General features: G+C 40.7%; 1 protein-coding gene across 5 annotated transcripts in view; it reads left to right on the top strand.

Moving 5' to 3' along the window:
- LOC123970982 (phosphatidylinositol 3-kinase regulatory subunit gamma) overlaps window positions 1-25,786 on the top strand; it is a 229,606-nt gene that overhangs the window by 187,373 nt on the left and 16,447 nt on the right. The window lies entirely within an intron of this gene.

Below are 25,786 nucleotides of genomic sequence, written 5' to 3'. Positions count from 1 at the left end.
AGGTTGTGCGTGTTGTGGCTTCACAAATGCTTTGCTGCATACCTCGGTCGTAACGAGTGGTTATTTCAGTCAAAGTTGCTCTTCTATCAGCTCGAATCGGTCGGCCCATTCTCCTCTGACCTCTAGCATCAACGAGGCATTTTCGCCCACAGGACTGCCGCATACTGGATGTTTTTCCCTTTTCACACCATTCTTTTCAAACCCTAGAAATGGTTGTGCGTGAAAATCCCAGTAACTGAGCAGATTGTGAAATACTCAGACCGGCCCGTCTGGCACCAACAACCGTGCCGCGCTCAAAATTGCTTAAATCACCTTTCTTTCCCGTTCTGACATTCAGTTTGGAGTTCAGGAGATTGTCTTGACCAGGACCACACCCCTAAATGCATTGAAGCAACTGCCATGTGATTGGTTGATTAGATAATTGCATTAATGAGAAATTGAACAGGTGTTCCTAATAATCCTTTAGGTGAGTGTATAATTGTATAAAATTAGGCAACTTTTTTTTTATCTAAATCAAATATATCCAGCTTTAGGTACTTAAAAGCTGTGGTCAGCAACAAAAAAGTTCAATACGCAGCTGTATTCCAAAAAGACCTCAAACATATATTTTGCTTTTCTGTACTGAAATGTGTTGTTATTATTAGGCATCATATTCCCCGATACCAAAATTAATGTGATAAATCAATAAAAAAAGACATCTTCTACAGCAGATGTCACACTTTTTTGCTTCACACCTGGCTCAGACTGGCTTTAATTTTGACCAGGCTTTACTATCAGAAGCCTGGTCACAATTAAGGCCACTGCTAAGAACTAAAAACAGGACCAGACTGGAACACCGAGGTCAGAGCACTAATTGAAAATGCCAAATGCTGATCCTTCAATTACTTTGAACATGGACTCTGTCTGTCTGCCTGCCCTGCACCCCAACCTCAAGCCTCCATACGTGCTCTCCAGACCCCTCTCTCTCTCCCTCACTGTCCAGCACCATTGTTAGCAGTGGCGCTCGCCCCCAGACACCCCGTCTCACCCCCCTCACAGAGTCCTGAGGAGGCTTCCCATGGATGATGAGGCCACGAGGTCAAGACACGGGCGGACATAAATCTGTGGCTTCACCATCTATCCCCCGACCCCCCCACCATCCTCTCAACACCCCCACCCTATCTACTATACACACACACACACACACACACACACGCACACGAGTCCAGCTAACAATAGGCCCTCTCCATCTGGGTGTAAATAATGATGATATTGTGCTGGTGAATGGTGCCCTGTGTCCAGGCGATAAGCCCAATATAGTTATAGCAATATGCAGGGGGGAGAGGGCATTGTCCTTTATCTGTGTCATGGCTTACCCATCCTGTGTGTTTGTGTGTGTGTGTGTGTGTGTCACACTCTTAATTATTAATGCCTGAGCCTTCACCATTTTTCCTCATTCGTCTCTACTTAGCCAATTCGCCGATCCCCCTCCCAAACCCACACTGTCACCCTGCAGCTTTCCCCCTTCCCACCCGGGCGACGCCTCACCTCGTTCCCTGTTTTAATGCTTTTGTTCTCTCGCCTCTCTCGCCTGGTGTTCTGTGTACATTTGGGTATTTCCATTGTTCTCTAATATCGCTTCTTCTTCTTCTTCTTCTTCTTTCCTTCCTCGTCATTAATTATCCCCACACCACCACCATGGGCTGTTTAGCTTCATTTGCATGTCGCTTATTATGCTGTTGACTATCAATTAGCCTGTTGTGACTGTATAGGAAGGACAGGCCGTGACTGGAAACAGTGTGTATGTGTCATCAAATCACTGCTCAGGAATGGTGGTCTAGCAAAACTATGATATGTATCTGATCGCAGCACTTTGTCTTGTTAACCTTCCTGAAGGTGTTTTGGAGTCGCCTTCAGAATTTAAGTGGTGCTTCACGCAATCACCTCAATATGTATCCAGTTGTTGTCTTTTGTGTGTCTTTGTAGTCTTCACACAATGGATTATAAACGGGAGAACGGTGCACACTTTCTGACTGTCTCTCCTAAAAGCAAGTCATGGTGTTGTATTCGATTGTTTACATAGACAGTGAACTCACTGTCTATGTAAACAATCGAATACAGCAGCGGTGAGAAGAATGAAAAAATGGAGTGCATACTTTCACACCGTTTTACACAGTGATTGACACACACAACTGGCCCATAAGTGTGTAAAATGGGTCTGATTGTTGGACTGTTGGAAAATGTACTAAACATGTTGCATACTGCGACAGAGAGGGGTTTCAAAAGGCTTATGACTTCCCGGCAAGCAGTTCATTTGAATCATACTGAGGCCTTAACTTCTCCGTGTTACAAGCATAGACTGTATATAATAAGAGGTCGTAGTCATCGTGACGTCACCCGTTGGTTTGGGGACTGCCGTTTTGAAGCCTCGAGTTTGGCCGATAGGGCGCCGCCATGTTGACTTTTTGCAACCAGCAGCACCAGACGTGACCATATTTGGACGAGACGGCGGAGCTAACGGCCGTGTGCGCAGCTAGCTAGCTTGCTTAGCTAGGTGCATCTATAATTCACGTTAACTGTCATTTTAACAGGGCTGATCATTTTGTCGAGTCTTAAAACTAATTGTACTCACCAGAGGAAGTGAACAGCCGACTCCTGATAAGATTTTTCAATGGCGCTGGTTGAATTTACACAGTGCCGTAGGTACGGGTCACTCTAGCCTGATTGACAGGTCGCCATGGTAACGACTTGTCAATTATAGATAATCCCACCCTGAAGCGTTCTCTGCTTTCTGGTCTCTGTTCCTCTAAATGGGACCATAATTTACTAAATGAACATCATGCTGTGTTGAAGAAGACTTGAAACTAGCGACTTAGACCAAAAACTCATCAGGAAAGTGTTTACTGAGGGAATAAATCAGCTTCATTTTCCCATTATTTCTAATGGAGCCGGACTTCTTTTTGCAACCAGAAGAGTCGCCCCCTGCTGGCCGTTCAATAGAATGCAGGTTTCAGGGACTTCCGCATTGGCTTTATTTCAGACCGGAAGCTTCCCGCTTGGTTACAAGATGCCATTCATATCTTTTAAACATTATCAGAAGCCAGCCCTAGACAAACCAACAACCAGAGTGTAAACTGCCATCTTTTTATTACTACTTGTATTTTTCAAAGGGACAAAATTCGAATCATGTAGTTTAGTTTCCTAAAACTTGAAAAAAAGAAAAAAAGAGTTCCCTGTTGAACATGAAGGAACATGGATACTCTGAACAAAGTTTAAATGATTAAAACTAAATTCAATAATGTTGAGGATATAATTAAAAGAAAACTTTCAAATGATAACTGTGAGTGAATAAACTTCCTGAACCAGCATCTTTTCCCATTTCAGAACTATATAAAGCAAACAGTCATTAAAATAGTGTTAGATAAAGAGTCCAAAGTTTGGGGGTGCAGAATGGATTTTTGTTGAGCAGCTCTGACAGTGTTTGTTTAGCATACATTGAGCACTGAGACGGCACTGAGGAGAATCTTATTAGTGTAATAAATTCAGGCAGCCGGGCAGACGTCCTCCCTCATGTGTCACATTGGTTTGAAGGAGCAGATGTCGCTCGCTTTTGCTTTTATCTTCCCTTTTTTTTTCCTCTCTCCTCAACGGCAAATATCCATATCATAATTTTCTTTTTGTTAACCTTCCTCCTCTTCCTCCTCCTCCTCTTCCTAGTGGCATCTCTTCTGTTTTCATGACTATCTATCCATCTATCTGTCTCTCTGACGACTCTGCTTCCTTTCTGTCATCCCTCTCTTTCTCCTGCATGTGCACAGTAGATGCTCTGAGACACACACACACATACATAAGGTTGTCATTCATTGATGTTGCAGGCATTGGTGCATCTGGCCAGTGTCAGAGTGAGAGATATCACCGGCACGATATTGTCATTAATGTTAGGTTAAAGCTTGTGACATGCAGGGAGATAAACTAACAGAGAACACACACACACAGATGGAGTTAGATGTGTATATATAGAGAGAAATGGGTGAATTTAACCTAAATGTTTTACTACACGTACAAATTTTGAACCACAAACTGACTCAACCAGTCAGTTTTTTAACATCATAATTAAAGTCATGTTTTTGTGAGGTCTACCGCTAAGTTTAAAAAAAAAATTGCAATAAAGTGAGCTCAAAGTTAACCAAACAAGGCCATGTGTTCTTTACTGGACTAAAAATAATATTTGCAGCTTGGTTGTGAAAAATAGATCCACACTTCAGAAATTATTTTAGGTTAACCATGGGCAGTTTAGACTAAATCTGGGTAGTCGATGACCTTAGCACACACTGGATGTACCATACAAGACTTTGTGGTGCAAAGACTCAAAGGATAACGATTATAATCGAGTTTCTTTTCTGTTAATTAATTATTCATTTGGACTAAACAGTTGTCAGAAACATACAATCTCCTAAATCTATGCACATAAAAACTGTACATACTCAAACTGCTGGCTTTGTCTGACAAAGACTCCAAAACAGAAAGATACAATTAAAACATAAAGCAAACAAAAATGACAGAAAACCAACAAATCATAATATTTGAGAAACTTAAACCAGCTAATTTTGGGCGAACACAATAGGCAGAGGTGTTTTTGACAAGCGTCACATACCGCTGATGTGTGTTGCTAAACTAATACTTGAATACACCTTAAATTAAGGGACTTAATCATCATGTGAAGATAAACTGAGCAGCATAATCAAGCAGTGATTTCAGGCTTGAATCGTGTCTGATATCAATGTAAGTCAAAAGTTTTAGCCCTAAAGTGTCTTATTCAGGCACTCTTCACTTTCAAGTTTGATGGCTGGCTCTTCCACTCAGAGGTTCATTTTCATGAAGATAAACTTTTTTGTTGGAGATCACATATGTTGGAACTTCACAAAGTAAAAATTACCTGGATCAAGTACAATTAAACATCATTACGTGTAATTTGTTTTGCTTTTTAAAGAAACATTTTAGCTCAGAAGCATTATGCACTGTGCATTCTCCAGCTCTAACCTAATTAGACTGAGTTTTGACTTTTGACTCTTTTTTTTTTTGTTTTTTTTGCAGCTCGTGTCTGATCTCTTCACGGCTGTCTGAACGGGGAAAAAATCTGATTCTGTGTGTTTCTTACCAATTTAGACAACCATGAAAAGATCAGATGTGTGCCATAAAGAGACCTGCCATACTGCTTCGAACCTATGAAGCATGCACGGACCGGAAACTTTCATAATTCAATTTCAAAAAGGTAAACCTTATGGAATCATAATCATCATAATGAGAAAACCTCCCTGCTGCTTCTTTAAGCTACGAGTTGGGACTCCACATTTGACAGAGCAAGAACATTTGTGCTTTTACACTTTTTAAATCCACATAGGAAAACCCAAATAAAACATCTAAAGCCCCAGGATTGGTGGTAATACTCAGAACTAACTTCTGCTCCCACTGATTGTGTTTTTAAAGATTTGGGACAGAAACAACGGACAGAGAGTTGAGAGAGAGGACACATGTTGGCTCATTCAGTGATGTTCTGGGAAATTGTGTGTGTGTTGCAGCATTGTCGTGACTCAGATCATTAGATTTTTGTGTTGACAATTTATTTTAACAATCACTGCTGTCAAAGGGCAGTTTGTTTTTGTGAGTATGTGTGGTAGTTGATGATGATGATGGAGTTTGGGTGTGTGCTTGGTTCAGGTTGCTGTTTACATTCCTATAATGGTTGAAAAGAAGATGCCTGTTCGATACATATTTATCTTTCCTCAGAAACATAATCACAATAAGTTCATTACTTCCTTCTGCTTGTCTGTTTTATGAAATGTTCCATAGGAAAAAAAAAAATTCTGTTTCTCCAGAGTCCTCATTTATCAAAATGTCTATAGACCTGTTTGTAAATGTGTGCCTAAGAACTAACCATGTGCACAGGAAAGTTGGCATTTGACTAACATGCATAGGCACACCTGTGCACAATAATAAATGATGAATCCCACCAATTCTACATCCATCTGCTCATGCACAAATAGTTTTCATAAGAAAGCACCACAAACCACCATCTAAGATTCGATAGATATTATAATCACTATACATAGGTAGTAAAAAAAAATACACACTACAGAAAAGAAAATAAGTAGGAAAATGATGCATCTACATGTCTCTGTTCCAAATGATGCAAATTACAAGCATAGTAAAATATAAATAGGGTATGAATGGAGGATGAAAAAGAAATCACACTGCATGCAAAGTGGCATAAAAAATAGGAGTGCATGATGATAATCTTACGTACAGTATCTCACAAAAGTGAATACATCCCACAGAATAGGAGACTTTTCATGGGAGTTGTTGACAAAAATTAACAGAATAATGCCATCCTTATCTTTTAAGATAATTTGTCTACTAAGGCTATTCATCTGGATGCACAGATGTCTCAATGAGCCCCATGACCATCACAACGCACACACACACTGGTGAACAGTCGTGGGTAGCGTCTTTGCCCCAGGGCAGAGCTTTCATGCTAAATTTCCACCAATCCTCCAAACCTCTACACTAATCCATCATTTTGGACACATAGGAGTCATTTTAAACACACACACACACACACTGCCCTCAAATACATTCACTTACAATCAAAGCTACAAATCTTCATGTTTCTACACAAACAAACACATGATGTATCTGCCCTGTGGCCATTCAGGGGTCTGGTGTTGTTGCCCACTGAGTTTGAGCAGAAAGCAACTGATAAGACCTCCTGTAACACATAGTTGCAGTCCATTTAAAAGGATGTGTGTTTGATAAACACATCTCCTTGTCCTGAGCTCTGAGTCATTTCTCTGATGGACTGAACGGACTTCACACTGTGTAACAGAGCTGCAGGCAAAAAAAAACGTGCCTTCACACGACTGATAGCTCAGATATTTTTTTTCACATAGAGATGTAAAATAATAGGAATTGCAGTGGTAATAATAAAAACTAAATAATAATAATTGTAGCAGTGGGTGTTGAGCAGGAACAGTAAGTGGCTTGTAACCACCAATCCAGACTCTACAGCACCAGAGCCAGAAACACCAGTTGAAAGCAACAGAAGAGAGAGGAGAAAGACACGAGAAAGCACAAATCTATTGGAGAGGGGAAAAGTCAACCTGCATTAATGGGATAAGAATGCATCTAGATGGAGAGGGAGAGGAGGAGAGAGGACCTCGGTGCATCATGGGAAGTCTCCCAGTAATCAAGGCCTATAGCAGCATAACTAAGGGATGGTTCAGGGCCCACTTGAGAGGAGCTTGTTAGCTGAAGGCTCTGACTCCATTCTGTTACAGGAGAAGAGAACTCACTGTTGTGGGATTCGCACTGTATGTTAATGAAACACCAGTAATTTAGGACATTTTCATATTAGCTGTCCAAACCATAGTCGGATAAGTAGATGGATATTAGTTTCATGTGTTGGAATCAAAATAAAGAGCAATTAAAAACCCACACTGTGTAAATTAAACAAGAAAATCTCTTTAATTTTTAAGCAAATGAAAGAATGAACATTAGCAATTACACAAGGAAAACAAAAAAAAATGACAAACCTTCCATGGAGTGAAGTAGAAGCTGTTCGAGTGTGTGTTTGCGTATTTGATTGTGCACGTGGTAGGGAGCCTCCAGGTCTACACACACTGTGCATGGCGTCGCTCTCTCTATAAAAAGCCTGATTAATACATGTTACAGCTGCTCTCTCTGACCTTATTACACATAGAGGAGAAGCTAATACTGCAAATTCAGCATCAACGCACACAAACCACACGGCTCTCCAAACACCGCAGACACACACAAATAGAAACATACACAATGTTCACTCAAATTAATGAAATAAGTACAGCAGGGGACTTTAATGACTTAAAACCTGTTGAACTCCAACACCCCTGGTACTGAGTGCAGCACGTGACCGTCAAAACCGCTGACTGACTTTTGTAATTTCCACCGTTTTAAGTAAAGAAAATCAGCTGATTTTGTTTGGCGGGCATCATCTTGATTATTGCGCAATACCTGGGAGCAGAGCAGGGAAAGTGCTGCTTTCGAACACACCGTCTTTTTGCCATTTGCATTTCGGATCGATTGATGCCCCCCATATTTTGGAGTGGCCTTTTATTGTGGCCAGCATGAGGCACACCTGTGCAATACAGGAGTGAGCAGATGAAGCATTCCTGCCCTTGTGTTCCTGTCCTTGTTCATGCTCTGGTTTACATTTATGTTTTTTAGTTTGTGCTCAGGATTTGTGGATGTCACTGTCAGCCTACATCCTGGCTATAATTATTTAGCAGACAACATGTGGGTGACAGTGTGGCCTAGATTGGTGCCGCCCACCAGATCCCCATGTACAGTACAGACAAAGAGCAAGACGAGACGCCTGAAAAGAGAGACAGAATGTATGTCAGAGAGAGGGGGAGAAAGATAAAGAATGGTATATGAAACAAAGAAATGGGAAACTGGTTTTATTATTCTAAATTTGAATCCAGTAACTGGTGTTATCTACAAAGTTGTGCATGTTTTCTTTCCACAACTGAGGATTTAACAAAGTAAGAAGAAGTGCATCATGTTGCTGTTTCTGTGTATAGGGCCAATCACAACATTTAAGGATTTAAATAGTTAAATAATCTGTTTTACATTGATTTTGAAAATTCTGCCTTCAGCTAGTTTAAGTAATATCACCAAATATTTTATAAAGGTGTCCCACACAGATCCATATTAGGCCCCCTGTTGTTTAATCTATAAATAAAGATTTGGTTTCCAACTCAGCACTGCAATATACACTTTTATCCAGATGATACCTGATGATAAAAGAACAAACGTCAGGGGATACTGAGTTTTCATGCCAGTCTTTATCAGTGTATGAATAATAATAGGTAAGTAATGCAATAGATGTAGGGACATTTCACTCTGAACGCAAAGTAGCGGACCAATAAACTCACCGACATTGATGTCCCTAAAACCCTGCTGCCTGTGTCTAATGATTAAAATGCAATTTCTGTACTAACAGAACTTGTTTCTCCTTTTGAAAATATTATACAATCTACTGTACTTAAATCTCCCTTAGATTATGGAGATATCTAGTATTTGCATTCTGCTGCCACTACTACCCTTAAATTATAACATTTCATTATATACAATTATTATTTAACTTTAACACTATTTTTATGTAATTGTTGCCTAGATGTTTTTGGATCAAAATAACATGCCAATGAAGATTCACCAGGATAGAATAAGAAGACCCTGCAGAGAGAGCAACAGCTCTCCACCAAAAGGTCTTAATCAGACTAAGTGAGGAGACACTTAAAATCCCATTAGAATTAAATACCTACTGAAGCAGCTGCCATTGCCGCAGCTTAGTGTGTTTGTGAATGTGTTGTGGAAGATACAGCATCTGTGCCTGTGTTTCACATACATTAATTTATGGACAAGATACACTAATACATGTCCGTGAAACTGAACCAAGCCGAAGAGCTCACCTGGTTTACCTTTTGCTGTTGTCCTGTGAGGATCTCTCCTCCGTCTCTGCTGTCCTGATCTGAACCAGGGTGGAAATCCAGGCCACCTCTGAAGCAAAGGGCTTTTTTTTCATACACCACTTGGTAGATTCAAACAACTGTACTCTAGTCTTTTCATAGGAGAGCGGATGTCAAGGCTCTGACGTTGCTCTGTTAACTTTTATGGAGGGCTTACATAACCGGGCTCCCTGGTTGAGTGGATCGGTGCATTTGGCCTTTAGCTAAACCATCCATTTACTTCTGCACAGCTCTCCCGTCTTTTCTTACAGTCATTTAAGTTTTTTTTTAGAAACAACACAATAAAATATAAAACACCTACATACTCTTAACTAAAAATGGCAAATATTTACAAGAAATTAACAAGGGACCTGCAGTCTCATTAATCAAGTACGTACTAACATCATCTTGTCAGTGGATTATGTTCACTTTGCCAAAACAGGTGACAATAGAGAGATAGAGATTTCTCTAAAATTACAATTAAGTTTTATAGTGGTATATAGTTTAACTCTAGGGCATATTTAAATGTACATCAAAGTACAACTTTTAATGCAATCAAAGTCAGAGTTTGTACTAATTTTGATGAAGTCAGTAATTCTCAAACCGGGGGATTCTTACCAATGCTGTCATTCACAACTGCTAAGTAGAATGTCCTTTATATTTTAAGAAAGTTAAATAATATGTGCAAATGCTGTGCGTGTAATTTATGCATAGCTCACACTGCATAGGAGAAGGGAAGATGAGGTAAAGTAGGGGACAAGAGAGAGGGGCATTGTGCCTCTTAGCTGTTTCTACTAAGAAATCCTTTCTGTCCATATTCCCCCTGCTGCTTCCACCCTGCCACACCTCTAATTTAATATGTAGTGGTTCACAAGCTGATCACACTCACACACTCACTGCTTGCAACTCACTGACAGCTCAAACACATACACATTGTGCATTGTGGCACTCCTGACTTCCTGAAGTCTATTCAGGTCATTTGAACTTTGCTGTCAGCAATTCACAGTCCAACTGTTCTGCTTTACCAAATGGGCCCTTGTGACATTTGATGATTAATGAGGTGAGAACTTTTTAAATCTAAAAAGATCAATTGGTTTCATTAAAACACAACACCTCCGATCAGCGCAGCAGATCACCTTCTGTTTGGCATACCAGAGTTAACTCTCTGCAGGGTTGCAGACTACAGACAGAGTTAGAAGAAGAGTCACACATTATTAGTGTACTATACTAACCTAACCTAAATAGTAAATAGACTAGGAGTAATTTGTTTATTTATTTATGGTTGAGAGTAAAAAGATTTCCTTGTTAAACATCTACATATGAGCTACAAGATTTAAAAAACTGGACAGAGATTGTTTGACAGGACTTTGGAGAAGACTGTGTGATAGTTGCAAGTTCTGGAGGAAAAAAATAGTAAGTGGGCCTTGATTTTGGCAAACTATTCAAGATTCAAGGTCAATAACTTTGATGCTAAACTGTTAAGTCAACACAGATGGACATGTGGATGAAATAACATCTTTTGAGCTTGCATGTGAAGATATGCACCTCCATGATAACTGAGCAACTTCATTTCATGTGATGAAATTAAAAGCTCATGACAATGCTAGTAAATTGAACTTGAGTAGACAGTGTTGTTTTAAACTATTTTAGGTAAAATATTCTCTGGATTCTCTTTCTTTTACCTTAAAACTTTGAACTTTAAGTGTCTTAGAATCACTGTTTGATGTTTACATCTACAAATGTGTTTCCTTCCTTCCTACCGCTGCCATGAAATTGATTAAAACGATATTAAACAAATGTATTAAGTATGTATTGGAAAACAAGTAGGGACTTTTTCACATTTGACTTGTGATGGGATGGAGAAGGTGCCGCTGGCACTGACTGAACAGACTAATGCATTGTTAGGAACCCGCTGAGGATTACTAAAAGCCTAAAATATGTGGGACTGTTCTGCAATACACTGCTACTTACTTAAAAAAAAAGAAAAATCCATCAATATTTTGAAAATTTGTGGGTTTTTTTGTTCACTAAATGCAAAAAAAATATGCTTTGTAAATTATATTGTAATCAATCTGTAAACTATAGGTATATGTGGAATTGGGACACAGCAGTGATAAGTGATTTTTATTTTTTTGTCACGTATCACATCACTTCCCTCAATGTATTCTGGGTATCAGATCAGCTGATGCCGACACTCAGCGGTGTCTGCTCTTGATCTCAAACACCCAAAGCTCCAGCTCCAGACATGTTGATAGCGTTGCCTCATGCTTTTATCCAACACAAGACCATCATGTCTACCCCTCATGCTCCTGTCCTCCTCTTCCCCTCTTTACTTTTCCTTCTGCTGGCAGGAAATCCTCCATTTCCGCCCCGGTGGTGTTTGAATCCATCTTATGTCAGGCGGCCTTGGTCAGCTTGGCTCGCTCTGACGTGTTTCATTTAGTTTAGCGTAAGCTATGGGTGTTATGGAAATACAGTAGCTGTGTGTGGGGGGGGGGGTATGGGTGCTGTGGCCCTGCGTGACCCTCCACCCCACAGCAGGCAGTGTGTTAGTGTGACAAACTCTGTCTGTTCCTTTTGGCTCTCAGAGTGAATCTGTTTGTACACCTGCCACAGACCCCCCCCAACACACACACACACACACAAACATCCTGTAAATGCTGCTGGCCAGGGGGTTGCTGCCGGTTCTCCCACTGTCCATTTAAATGACCTGCTGTTTTGCTTTTACACCCTCAGTTTAGAAGAGAGCTCTCTGTATCCATCCATAGGAAGCCAGCCCTGTGCACTGACACTTTAATTGTGCTCCTCCTCGGCATAAACCGGGTTAGATGAGGTTATCTCTGTTTTCCTGGGACATCAAGCTAGTATGATGAACCGAGATGTGCTGCTACATCTACATTATTGTCTCTGCAGTAAATCTAAACGCTTGTAGTTTTTTGAAAAGATATTTGATAAATGTCTCAACTTTGCTCAAACTGCACTTCAACCATGTTGTTTGTTCATAGTTGTCATTTACGTTGGGGACGCTGGGGACATCTCCCAACCACTTTTTGAAAAGGCTGATTTTGCTTTTTGAAAGCAACAAGAAATTTAAAAAAATGAAAATGCTTTGAAAAGAGGTTTATTTTCACTTTAAGAAAACATGAAAAAAAAAAAGATGTGCATGTCCAAAAAAAGTAACTTAAGCTAAAAAAAAAACTAAAACAAGCTACTGATTAGGCGTACTGAATTGTAGTTCATCACATTTTTAGATTTTGAATTGTCACCTGCCACCTGAATTGTGTGTTTCCTCTCTAAATAAAGACATTTTCAGCATAAATCGGTGCAAAATGTCTCTAGAATGCTGGAAATTAAGTGTTTAATGCTTAAAACCCCCAACTCATATATTTCAGCATTGAATATTTCTTCAAGATAGTGACTTATATTCATGACCTCAATATTGTGCATTGTCACATCTCATGAGTTAAGTGTATCGTCACATCCCTAATCTGTCCCCACTTTTCAACACAAAGTGACGCCCTTGTATTTGTTCTATTTTGGATGTTAAATGTGCTCTTACTTTCAGGCAGGATCAGTTCATTTAGTTTTTCTGCAGGTAGGTTACAGCTAGCCATTGTAATAGCTATTTGAGGTTAATGTGTTGCTAACATTTCAGGTGTTTTATTATTTTTGCTTTTGTGAGCCTATATATATATTACTGTGTTGCACTTCATGTCTTCCTGGCATGAGGGACAACTTTACTGGTAACTGCTAATTCATTTTCACAATATTTTTGGTCTTACTCTATTTTTTTTCGCTTTGGATATTTTTAATCGCTATTGTTAAATTTGTTGTGTTTAATCACTACAGCGTTTCACAGTTGCTTGGGGCCAACTTCTGTCTTGAGCTTTTACTGGAAGTGTGTTTATCTTGCTGCATAGCTGTGCACCTAGTTTCAGTAGCGTGATTCATGATTCTTCCGGTCATTACTCAAAGCTCATGGCTATAGGTGACGGTCAGAGCCTAAGGGAACGGGCAAATGGAGAGCTTCGCCTTTGTGCTTCGCTGCCTCTTCACCATGACAATGCCCACATTAATCTGTCAGGTTAGACTTGCTATGTAACAGGTGTGTCCCATCAGATTGTTTATACTTTGTAGAGGAAGCTTTGCAGTTGGTTTGAGCATGTGTTTAATAGCTGAGATAACAGAGAGAGGTGGAGGCAGAATGAGAGAGTCAGCGGAGAGGTCTGGATAGAGCAGAAGATGGAAGGTCGTCCTCCTGACTGATTTAGAAATCAGATAAGGAGTGTTTGTTCTCTGCCGTAATCTCATCCAGCGCTGCTCTGCCTCAGTGCTGCTGTCTCTCTGAGAGCTTGATCATTATTCGTTAGCTGTTGCGAAACAAGGCCTCAAAGGTTTGAATGGGAAGTAGACAGACACACACACAATCACACAGTTCTTCTGAAGCTCAAACGTGCATTGATTTGCATTTGTTAGGCTTTTATCAGGCTTTTATTCCTGTGGTCTTAAAACAATATCGTAGTGTTTTAGCAAATTTAGCCGTTTTACCACAAATCATATTCTGTACATTTTACATTACTTCCAACCATTTTGCAAAGCATGGATTTTTTTCTTCAGGCAGCCATTGTGCAATATAAAATCAACTTCTATACAATGACATTCGGCTTAAATAGGTATCCATCGTCAGCCTGCTTTTAATTCTGTCCAGTTTAATTTACTTGTCCAATTAAACTGCATTTAAAACTGCACTGAATCTGAGTTTCTGCAAAGTGATTAATTCTGTGGGGATATATAAAAAAAAATGGCCACCTGAAACATAGGCATTAACAAAAACAAAGTCAACTAATCAGGACAATGCACTCTATCATTATGATATAAATGTGACAGATTTAACCATATAGCTGTCTTTTTTTATTTGCAGTCCCAGGACATGTTGATGTTACAGTATCTCACAAAAGTGAGTACACACTCACATATTAGTTAATTTTGATTACATCTTTTCATGTGACAACACTGAAGAAATGACACTTTGCTCCAATGTAAAGGAGTGAGCGTGCAGCTTGTATAACAGTGTAAATTTGCTGTCCCCTCAAAATAACACATCACACAGCCGTTAATGTCTAAACCGCTGGCAACTAAAGTGAGCACAGCACAAGTGAAAATGTCCAAATTGAGCCCAAAGTGTCAATATTTTGTGTGGCCACCATTATTTTCCAGCTCTGCCTTAACCCTCTTGGGCATGGAGCTCACCAGAGCTTCACAGGTTGCCACCAGAGTCCTCTTCCACTCCTCCATGACGACATCACGGAGCTGGTGGATGTTAGAGACCTTCAGCTCCTCCACCTTCCGGTTGAGGACACCCCACAGATGCTCAACAGGGTTTAGGTCTGGAGACATGCTCGGTCAGTCCGTCACCTTTACCCTCAGCTTCTTTAGCGAGGCAGCGGTCGTCTTGGAGGTGTGTTTGGGGTCGTTATCATGTTGGAATACTGCCCTGCGGCCCAGTTTCTGAAGGGAGGGGATCCTGCTCTGCTTCAGTATGTCACAGTTCATGTTGGCATTCATGGTTCCCTCAGTGAACTGGAGCTCCCCAGTGCCGGCAGCGCTCATGCAGCCCCAGATCATGACACTCCCACCACCGTGCTGGACTGTAGGCAAGACACACTTGTCTTTGTACTCCTCACCTGTTTGCCACCACACACGCTTGACACCATCTGAACCAAATAAGTTTATCTTGGTCTCATCAGACCACAGGACATGCTTCCAGTAATCCATGTCCTCAGTCTGCTTGTCTTCAGCAAACTGTTTGTGGGCTTTCTTCTGCATCATCTTAAGAAGAGACTTCCTTTTAGGACGACAGCCATGCAGACCAATTTGATGGCAGCACTCGTACGTCTATTTCCCTAAGACAACCTCTGGATATGACGCTGAGCACGTGCACTCAACTTCTTTGGTCGACCATGGCGAGGCCTGTTCTGAGCGAAACCTGTCCTGCTGAACCGCTGTATGGTCTTGACCACCGTGCTACAGCTCAGTTTCAGGGTCTTGGCAATCTTCCATAGCCTAGGCCGTCTTTAAGTAGAGCAACCGTTCTGTTTTTCAGATCCTCAGAGAGTTCTTTGCCTTGAGGTGCCACGTTGAACTTCCACTGACCAGAGTAAGGGAGCGTGAGAACACCAAATTTAACTGACCTGCTCCTCATTCACACCTGAGACCTTATAGCACTGACAAGTCACATGACACCGGGGAGGGAAAATTGCTAATTGGGCCCAATTTGGATTCACTTAGGGCTGTACTCACTTTTCTTGCCAGTGGTTTAAACATTAAGGGCTGTGTGATGTGTTATTTTGAGGGGACAGCAAGCAAGTTATACAAGCTGTACACTCAGCTGTACACGACTTTACATTGTAGCAAAGTGTCATTTCTTCAGTGTTGTGTGTTACTGTATGTCACTTCTTCAAAAGCATAAAATGGTTCTTTAAATTTGAGGAATATGATTTCAGTTTTTTACAGCATGGGTCATATTTTTGTAGCCATCAGTCTTTACTACGTCAGATATCTTTTTTCATTACGTCAGAATGTTACCCGATCTTAGCGATTATGGCAACTTTGTGAGTACAGCTGTGTTGAAGAAATGGCGACCAAAACTATGAAATCAAGATCCAAGTTGTAATAAACTGGAATTATCCTTTAAGATAGAGAGAGGAAAGGGTTCCATTTTTTTCCAAATAAGGTCTTCCTGACTCTGGTCGACCAGCTGACGGCCTTCTTGCCTGCCTACTTGGCTCTCTGCCCATCTGACTGCCTGTCTGTCTGACTGTCGGCCTGTCTGAGCGACTGCTATTGCATGAATAATGCTGAGCCATGGTGCCCTGCTGCCTTGACAACCAGTGGAGAGCGAGGAGAGGAGTGGGAGAGGGATGGGGGGAGGTCTGTGTGGGTAGAGAGCAAATATAGAAAAGAGAAAAGGGGGAGAGGAGGAGGAGGAGGAACGAAGGATGGTGCTTGGGGGGGATCTGATCAAGTGAAACAATGGAAATGTAGGGCAGAGAAATGAAAAAGATAGAACGACTTAGAGAGAGGGAGTAATAACAAAATACTTTATTGAGGGCAGAGAAATGGAGAGGAGATGCAAAGACAAAAACAGTGGAGGCATCTGAACAACAGAAGACAGGAACAAGAAAGAAAGAGAGGCGGCTCAGCAGTTTTGGATGCAGCCTGCAGCAGCAGCAGCAACCTGTTTCACAGTGTCACCAGAGTGTTGCATCATGGGATCAGGACCAGAGGGACGCTCACATTGCAGGATGACATCACCCGTTACCGAGTCAGCTCTTGTCTGCTTGGCTCCGTCTGCCTGCCTAGAAAGGGAGAGAGAGAGGTGGATTGTTTCAGTTTTCTGTCTGCCTGCCTGCCTGCCTGTCTGGCATGCTCATCTCAAAGCAAGCGGAACAAAGAGCGAGATGGACAGATGAACAGACCGACATAAATTGAATGGGGGGAAAAAAACGCAGGTGCTCGTGAAGCATTTCAGCCTTGTGTGCCAGCATGATATTGCAATCTGAAAAAGAGAGACGAGGAGGAGGAGGAGGGGTGAAGAGATTTGGGTTTGGTTCAGTTAGAGTGTATTAGTGTGTGTCATCTATCTCCTGCCCAGCTCTAAAGCTGTATCCCTGTTGGGCTCTCTGACTGTCCACTGCTCCCAAAAATAGAAAGAGAGCAGTTTGAGAGGCAAGGCATTATCCCTATTTTTGACTGCAACAGCAAAAACCCATTTCAGTGCAACAGTAAAAATCATATTTTTAGTCCTTCTACCACCAAAAAATGCACACAAGGCTGACACGAGAGGGAAATTTTCTTCCTCTGTCGCTTGGTTTATTTCTCCCTGTCAAGTTAAATTTGGTATTTTCAATCTTGCCTTCACCCAATCCTGTTACTTTATATAATTATTTCCCATGTGGCTATTCCAGAGCTTCCATCCAAAGACCCAGGGTACATTTTAACTTGAATTTTCTGAAAATAAGTTAATCACATGTCATGACCTCATGCTAAAATGTTTTTTTGTAATTTCCATGTTGCCTTCACCTGATCCTATTACTTATACTCCTGATCCTGTAATTATTTTCTGTGTGAGTATTCAAGCTGAGCAAATAATCACACATAATAGAGCTAAAGCATGTGAATTCCTTAGTTTTCACATCCAAATCCCAATAGCTCCATTTATTAGCAGGTCCTGTGGGGTTCCTGATCTGATGTCAGGCCTTATTTATTTATTTATTTATTAAAACTGTACTTATGGTTATATATCCATGTATAGTAACACCTAAATCGGCTGCTTTATGATAGACCACAACAGTAGACGCAGACAAGCTTCTCAGCAGGGTGTTTTCAATAATTAATGTAAATCCTTTTAGTTACTTTGAGCCTTCGCCTGCAGTGTGAGACAGCCTGAGGTTGCACAGGTTGAGCATTTTTTGACTAGTTAGATTGTGTGAGTCAGGAAATAGTCAATGCCTGGAAAGGAAGGGAATCCACTCTGAATAGTAATGAACCCACCGGTTCGTTGGATAGACGATAGATCAGGAGAGCTCCTCATTGAATTAGTTGAGCTGGAAAGTTTGAGACAGCGAAGCTAATCTGTGTGCTTGAGTTGGAGGGCACATGACTCGCGACCAGCACACAGCTCACTAAGACCAAAGCAGCCAATGTAAATCCAATGTGCAGGATCCACCGGAGGCAGCGGTGCATCAAACGGCGTGATCAAACCAGCCTCTGTGATGTGAACTACAGCGTAGTGTCTAGTCCATGATGGTTAAGCTTGGTCTTACCCCCGGAGATGTTCATTCACTCAGAAGAAATGTACTTAGCAGGGGTCTTCTGAACTTCTTTGTTCTGGATGTGTAATTTAGCTGTGAATCTTTTTTTTCACCTGGGAACTGCATTAATGTTCCTGAAATCAATTTCTTTCATAAAAACAAGTTAAAGGGTAGCTTTGTGTTCTTCAACCTGAACCCTATATTCCCATGTTTTTGAGTCTATATGACTAATTGAAACAACATTTTTTTTAAATTGGTCCCTTATTGAGCGAGCAGGCTGCAATTGTCTTACCATATTTGGTAGGAAAGTGTTTTATGCTCTAATATTTGTCTAAATATAAAATGTCCCTTTTAAGACAGAAAACATTTGCCAGACTTTATCTTACACATCTGCTTGTTGTAAACACTTTTGTTGAGTTTATTATTGCAGCCCAGCATGGCTGATGAAGTTGTACATATTTTGTGCATCATTTTCTACACATTGCCCTAAAATTGAGTCAGTATGAATGTTGCATATACACGGCAACAAAGAAACTTATGTTGAGAACGAAGAAGTGGCTGCCCCGTCACATTGTGCTTTTTAACGATAGTTGTAGCAGTGATGCGGGCAGATGGCACACTGTGTACGTCCCTGCAACCCTCCAAAAACACTTATGCATAATATATACAAAAGTGCCGCGCCATATTACGCAACTGTTCTTTGTGTGTGTCTGTGTGTGTGCTGCTCTCCCAGACCCCACTCCACCAATGTCTATGTTTAGCAGCCTTTTCGTGTCTACAGTTAAATTGTACTTTCCACTCTAGTTATTACAGCAGCAGACAAAATATGAAAAGCGCTGAGGGCCATGGATAATAAGCACAGAAATAGAGCGGGCAGTGAGCACACCGCAGCCTCATCATCACTGTACAGTCAAACACCCCCCCCACACACACACACACTCATATATTCATGGGCTCTTTAGGACAATGGAAGTCTCCCTTCTTTACCTTTGCCTTCCTGTTTCTGTGTCTCCTGCGCACCATTTACTTCAGTCTAGCACTGCAGATTAGGATCTCTCCTCCCCCCTCCTTCCGCCCATCCTTCCCTCAGTCTACTGCTTCTGTGTCTCCCATGACAGCAAATGCTCAATCTGTAGGTTTTTCCTGTAAAAGACAAAAGAAGGTTTAACCTCGTGCTCAGTGGCTGATAGATTGTACAGTAGTGACTCCCTGACGCCGGGGAACGTGTCAGGGAGATATACAACACCATTGTGTGTCTTTCTGAATCACTGCTTTATTACAGCACACACACAAAGTCACACAGACACACGCTCACTCAGGGGACCAATTAAACGTATAAAGCACAAGACTGTACACTGCACATATGCCCATGGTGACACGAGCAGTGGAAGAAAAACTCAAATAGAAATTCACAAGTAAAATACAACTGATGACTCTCAAAGACTTGGTTTGAAAATGATGTCTACCAAGTGTTTAATAAGCCTTTCAAATGTATTTTGCTTTAAGCAACACTAAAGTGATGTTGTTTTGCACTTGGAGGACTTCAAATAAAGACATTAATTAAATACTGGTCAATTTAGAAGCAGCAGACGCAGCAGTATCCTGACTTTAAGCGTCTGACCCGAGCTGGATGAACAAAACTAATACAGGTAAAAATGCAATGCATCGGCTACACCCTTCCATTCCCACTCGGCATTGTGTGTACTTGCAACGCATTACACACATGGATGTAGATAACTGGTACACAGAGACAGAGAGAGAGAGAGATATTTCTTAAAAACCTATATTTGGAGTTGCTACTCTTCGTATCGCATGCATTCGTATAACTTCTCTCTTGTACACAAGTGTGGCTTCACAAGTATTAACATGATGTTTCACGGTATATTTGTTAAATGTTTATCGGATTGCTTTTTATTTCTGATATTTGATCCAGTGCGCTAAAGCTGATGTCACACTAATACCCATGCTGACATGGTACAACACTGATGTTGGTGATCGGTCGGCGTTGCAGTAAATCCCAAAGGTGTTGGATGGGGTTGAGATCAGGACTCTGTGCAGGCCAGTCAAATTCTTCCACACCAAACTGGGAAAACCATTTCTTTGTGGAGCTGGAAGAACACCGTTGTCTAAAATATCATGTTATACTCTAGTATTAACATTTCCCTTCACTAAAACTAAGTGTCCATATACTTTTGGCCGTACAGTATGGTCTTCGTTTCAGTGTAAGAAATCCTTAATTTTTGGAGAGTTAAGAGTTAAGATCAATTAGTTTGTGTATTGCTCTCTCTCTCTCTCTCTCTCTCTCTCTCTCTCTCTCTCTCTCGCAAATAATGCAGATAAGCTGGTGGTTCACAGGTGTTGGAGGGTCACGGTAGCTCCGTTCAGCCGTGTCAGCGTGAGTCCCCCTCCTCGTGCCGTCTAGCTTTCTATCTCATTCCACAAAGTACAATAGCTGCCAATAAAAGAGCGTTTGAGTTAAAGGAGTATGTGCTGTGGTTGTAGAAAATAACACTGTGTTCTGATGTGGGTTTTGGAAGCCATTGCTTTGGGCACAGGTGGTGTGTGACCTTAAATGTTCTTCACACATAAAGCACAACTTAAAACAGCGACCAGCCTCTCCACACACACACACACGCAGAAACTCACAGATTACATCTAGTTTACTGAACTGCTTGTTCCTAAGGAGCAAAAGCAGAAGTTTTTGGACTCAGACTAAGTCCAGGGACATATTTAGATCAGTTTTATCTGAAACTCTGTCTGTTTTTGTACAATTTTAATATAATCTGCTAGACTGAAGCGTGACAGACAAAACCCTGATAGGATCTGATGTGGGTCTATGAATATACATGCTTCATGGCCAAACATTGTTCAGCCTCAGCCAACTTTATTTTAAATTCTGGGAAAGATTTCCAAAGACATCGGATATGTTTGGCTGGATTCACAAGATCTCTTCATTCAGTCAAAATGAAGTGCTGACGAGCAGATGCAGGATATTTATCTGGAAAAAATATTATTTAATGGGACATTTTTATAGAAAAATCACATTACTTCAGCTTTGACATGCTGTCAAAAATCACGTGCTCATGATTTGCACTTCCCAGCTGCATTAAACTCAGTAGGTGGCATATGATATGAACTTCCTGTCAGCGCATTTGTCTGTGCTTAAAGCCCCTTAAAAGAGACATTGTTAGTGCCTCACTGGATGTTTTGGTCTCTATAGTGACAGAAAATGCAAACTCAACACCTAATCCCCAGGAGCTCACCTTGGATTCTCTCTCTCATGCACACACGCAGATTCGGTAACAATTTACACTACAGTACACATAATTGTGAGTAGTTACTAAGGAACAAGTGAGGAACGAATGAGGAATGACCTGACATAAATTGAGACATATTAATGAATCATTACATAATGACCAATTATCATGAGGTAAGATTAATTTCCTCTGCATCCAGTCAAGCTAGGCTAACTATCTTCTGCTCCGATATTTAAAACCAATGAGTGTTTGTTTCTTTCAATCATGATTGTTTTTTTGTTTTTTTTGATATTTTCAACATTTCATGAATAAATTAAGCCAGTAACTCTTCTGTAACTCTGGTCCATCACTGCATTCTACTTCTGAGTCCCTCCTAACATGGCATTTAATTTTATTTTAATGTATGAACTTGTGGTATTGTCTGGCACACGTGCCGTTTTATAGTTTTAATTTGTTGGTCTATTTGGCAGAATAAAGAAACGTACCGGTGACAGCTTTGTGAAAATGCTGCAAAAGTGAAAGCTAACGCAGGTTCCAACACATCAACATTTATTCCATTTTTTCTGCCAGCTACAGTATTATTGCACCTTTGCTTTTATCACTTTGCCAACACCTCAGCCTCAGCCAGGCTGGAAAAAGTTTTGTTCGACATTTTGGCAACATTTCAGTTTATTTCTGCCGTTTCCAAAATACATGTGGATGGCAACATAGTTTAGAGTTTTATTTGCTGTTATGGGAGGGGTTGATTGATATGTGACTATGCTTCATAAGTGATTATGCATACGCTATGCAAATAGGCCACTTGATGCCACTCTGCTCTATTGTTGGGGAGGTTAAATGGGGAGCAGTGTGCTGATGGCCGTGGACAGCGCAGGTTAATACTGTTCCCATCGTCCTCCTCCCTCCGTCTGCCCCGTCTTCTTCCTCTCTCTTTTTCTTTTGTATGACAAGGGGTAGAGTCAGTTCCTGTGTCATTGTTAGGGATCCATCTGCCCGGCCACACACACACATAGCGGCATCAGCAATTAAACCTGTTTGACACACTTGACAGAGAGGAGCTTTGGGCTGTGTGTCCGCCACGAGCCATCTGTGTAACAACAACCCACAACACACACACAGTCATGATGTGTGTGTGTGTGTGTGTGTGTGTCCGCTGCATTAAATAGTATTAATTCACTGACATTCCCCTCTTCTTTTTTTTCAAAGGATGGATGAACGGATGGATGGATAGATGTGTGGGTGGGTGGATGTAGAGGGAGGACAGAATGGGTGGACGGCAGATTGGGGAGCAGAATTTTCATTTATTGTTGCTCCCTGAAGTAGGACACCAGGCGGACAGACAGATAGACAGAGCAGCTGTAATTACTGGTGGCAGCAGCCCCCATCTGAAGATTAGGGCTGCAACTAACAATTATTTTCATTATCGAGTACTCTGCCGAATATTTTCACGATTAATCGACTAGTCGTTGAGTCTATAAAATATCAAGAAAATGTAAAAAAAAGAAAAAAGATTGATCTCACAATTTTCCAAAGTGACGTCTTCAGATCACTTCTTTTGTCCAACCAACAGTCCAAAACCCAAAGACATTTCATTTACTATCATAAATGAATCAAAATCAAAAGAAAAGCAGCAAGTCCTCACATTTATTAAGATTAAACCAGCAATGTTTTACATTTTTGCTTTAAGAAAATGACAATAATTAATCAATTATCAAAATAGTTGTCGATTCATTTACTTTCGATCGACTAAACGATAAATCGACAAATTTTTGCAGCTCTACTGAAGATACCGTATTGATGTTAGGCTGTTAACAGGAGATTACCATGTGGATCACTGGCGGTCTGGGCCAGTCTGCGTCTACACCGTCTGCTTTGGGGGGCGCTGATTATGATGAGGCCATTGTCCTTTTTTCCCCTACTTTCTGTTCTTGGCACACAGGAATAGAAGCAGAGAGAGGGATTCATTTGTTTGCCAGTTTTAACAGTTAATCAACTTAAATAGACTGTCATCCCAATTTTATGTTTGCACGCTCAGAGCACCCCAGAAGATTCTTCTGCAGATAGAAAATAAAGGTTTGAACTCTTCAAAAACCCAAAACTCCAAAAAATCCTAGGATAATGAGTCTAAAATGCAATCGGCCTATTCTGTCTCAGATCCCAGGTCAGATCTCAGTTGCTAGAACTGGCTATTGTGAACTGATTTAATGCTTTATCATATTCAGAATAAATACTTAGAAATTCCCAAATGTTGCAGATTGTTTTGCCATTTGGGGCGGCAAAAACAAACGGTAAACAGCACTAACATTTTGTCACTTTTCAAACTTGTTAGCAGACAGTTGCGTAATTACGAATCCAACAGACGATTTGCATCATTAGCATTCATTTGGAATCGTGTTTTCGTCCACCTGATTAATTACAAGTGCAAAATTCGCTGGCCTTTTTAGCTCCGTTTGTGTCTTTACCAACTCCTGAGAAAAATGTCTGTGTCTTTAGCTGCTAGATGTTCCACTTTCTTCACCGGCTAGTCTCTAATTTCTCTCTATCAGACAAACACACAAAAATAAGCACAACAGTAAAGTTGCTGGTCCTTAACAGTGTGCTGAAAGACACTATAAAGCTCTGCAGAGTCCGGTAATAATTCTCTGTGTCCGTCACAACGAGGGATCCCTTTACCATAACACATCGTCATTTGAAACCATTGTAAATATAGAAATATTGATTACAGCAGCTTTACAGAAAAATCTGAAAATGAGGAGCCCTAAATACAGTATAAGTCCTGAAACAGATCTAAACCTACAATCCTGTAAATCCATAGAATCCATTTTAGCAGGTGTGTTTTGATATGTGTGTGCAGTAATCCCTGTATTATAGGCTTCCTAAATACATGTTTGCGCCTCTCTAGCATCTCTAAGCTCCTGTTTAAGCTCCTATATCATTTGCTGTAACTGTACTTACCTCACTGAAGGCGGCTCGGTTCACTTTGTAAATGGGACCTTTTCCTCCACTGGGGTTAAACAAGCCCACCGAAGAAACAAACTATGGCTCCAAACACACCACTGCAGCGGAAAAGGACATTATGATCAAAGAGAGTACGTTTTCCTCTGTTGTTTGGGGCCGGGTTTCGTGAAGTAAGCCTGTATAATTATCATGTGACAATTAATCAAATGTGTCATAGTATAAGATTAGCTACAGAGCAGCACCTCTGGAGCAAGTATGGGTTCAGTGTCACACTACAGCAGCAGTGGGTGCCTAAACTTAACGTACATCGAGTCGCTGTCTCATTACATTTTCCAAACTGTGGTGATTTGGGTTTTTGAATGTGTTTTTCTTGCCTTTCTTTCATTTCACTATGGTATGGAAATTACCTTGAAACACAGACTTGAAACCCGCTTGTTATGTGTATTCCACCGCTGTTGTCACTTTGCATGCTAATGCAACTGAATGAGAATAATTTGGGAAGTCTCCACTGTATTACCATGCAATGATCACTTTGAAAACAAACAGGAGATTCGCATATTTTCATATTTCATATTTTCAGCAAATCCCATGAAAATACCAAAACTAACAATAATGTGGTAATCTGTCACTGAATACTTTCCAGCTTCCCTATTATGTCACCTGAAAGCTGATAACTGTTAAGTATGAAGCCTGGTTCTTACTGAATGGCTCACAAACTCAGAGTTTCCATTTTTAAAAGCCCCCTGCGATTTCAAATTATGAAATAGTGCATTTGCTGGTGACTATTTCAGCAGCAGATTAATCCACATTTGGTGCACTAATGATTGTTTGTGGCAGCAGGAATGGTGTATGTGATAGAGTCAAAATAAACTACAGTGTGTGTGCTAACAGTAATGAATGAACATGTCCCCCAGAGCAACAGTGAGGCTAACTGATGTGTTTTTAATAGATATTGGACAACATTGGAGCGCTAAGGCACAGAGGAAGAAGATTTATCAGGCCTTTTGACACATAAACAGTATTTTTTAGTGTGATCGGTTTATTGTTGAATAGCTCATTTCATGGCGTTAGTTGACAGAAGGAAGTTCACTGTGGATGGATTACATAACTCAAGCAAGTTTCCCTGTTTCAAGCAGATTTCCATACCTGTAGCATATGAAAAGCACATTCACAAATGCAAATCTGCTGTGATTGTAATAATAATAATAATAATAAATGGTCTTTTTAACAGTGTTTG

This window comes from Micropterus dolomieu, linkage group LG05 (assembly GCF_021292245.1).
Source record: "Micropterus dolomieu isolate WLL.071019.BEF.003 ecotype Adirondacks linkage group LG05, ASM2129224v1, whole genome shotgun sequence".
Lineage (NCBI taxonomy): Eukaryota > Metazoa > Chordata > Actinopteri > Centrarchiformes > Centrarchidae > Micropterus > Micropterus dolomieu.
Note: the sequence above shows the minus strand (reverse complement) of the source record. Positions and strands in the feature narration are given on the sequence as shown.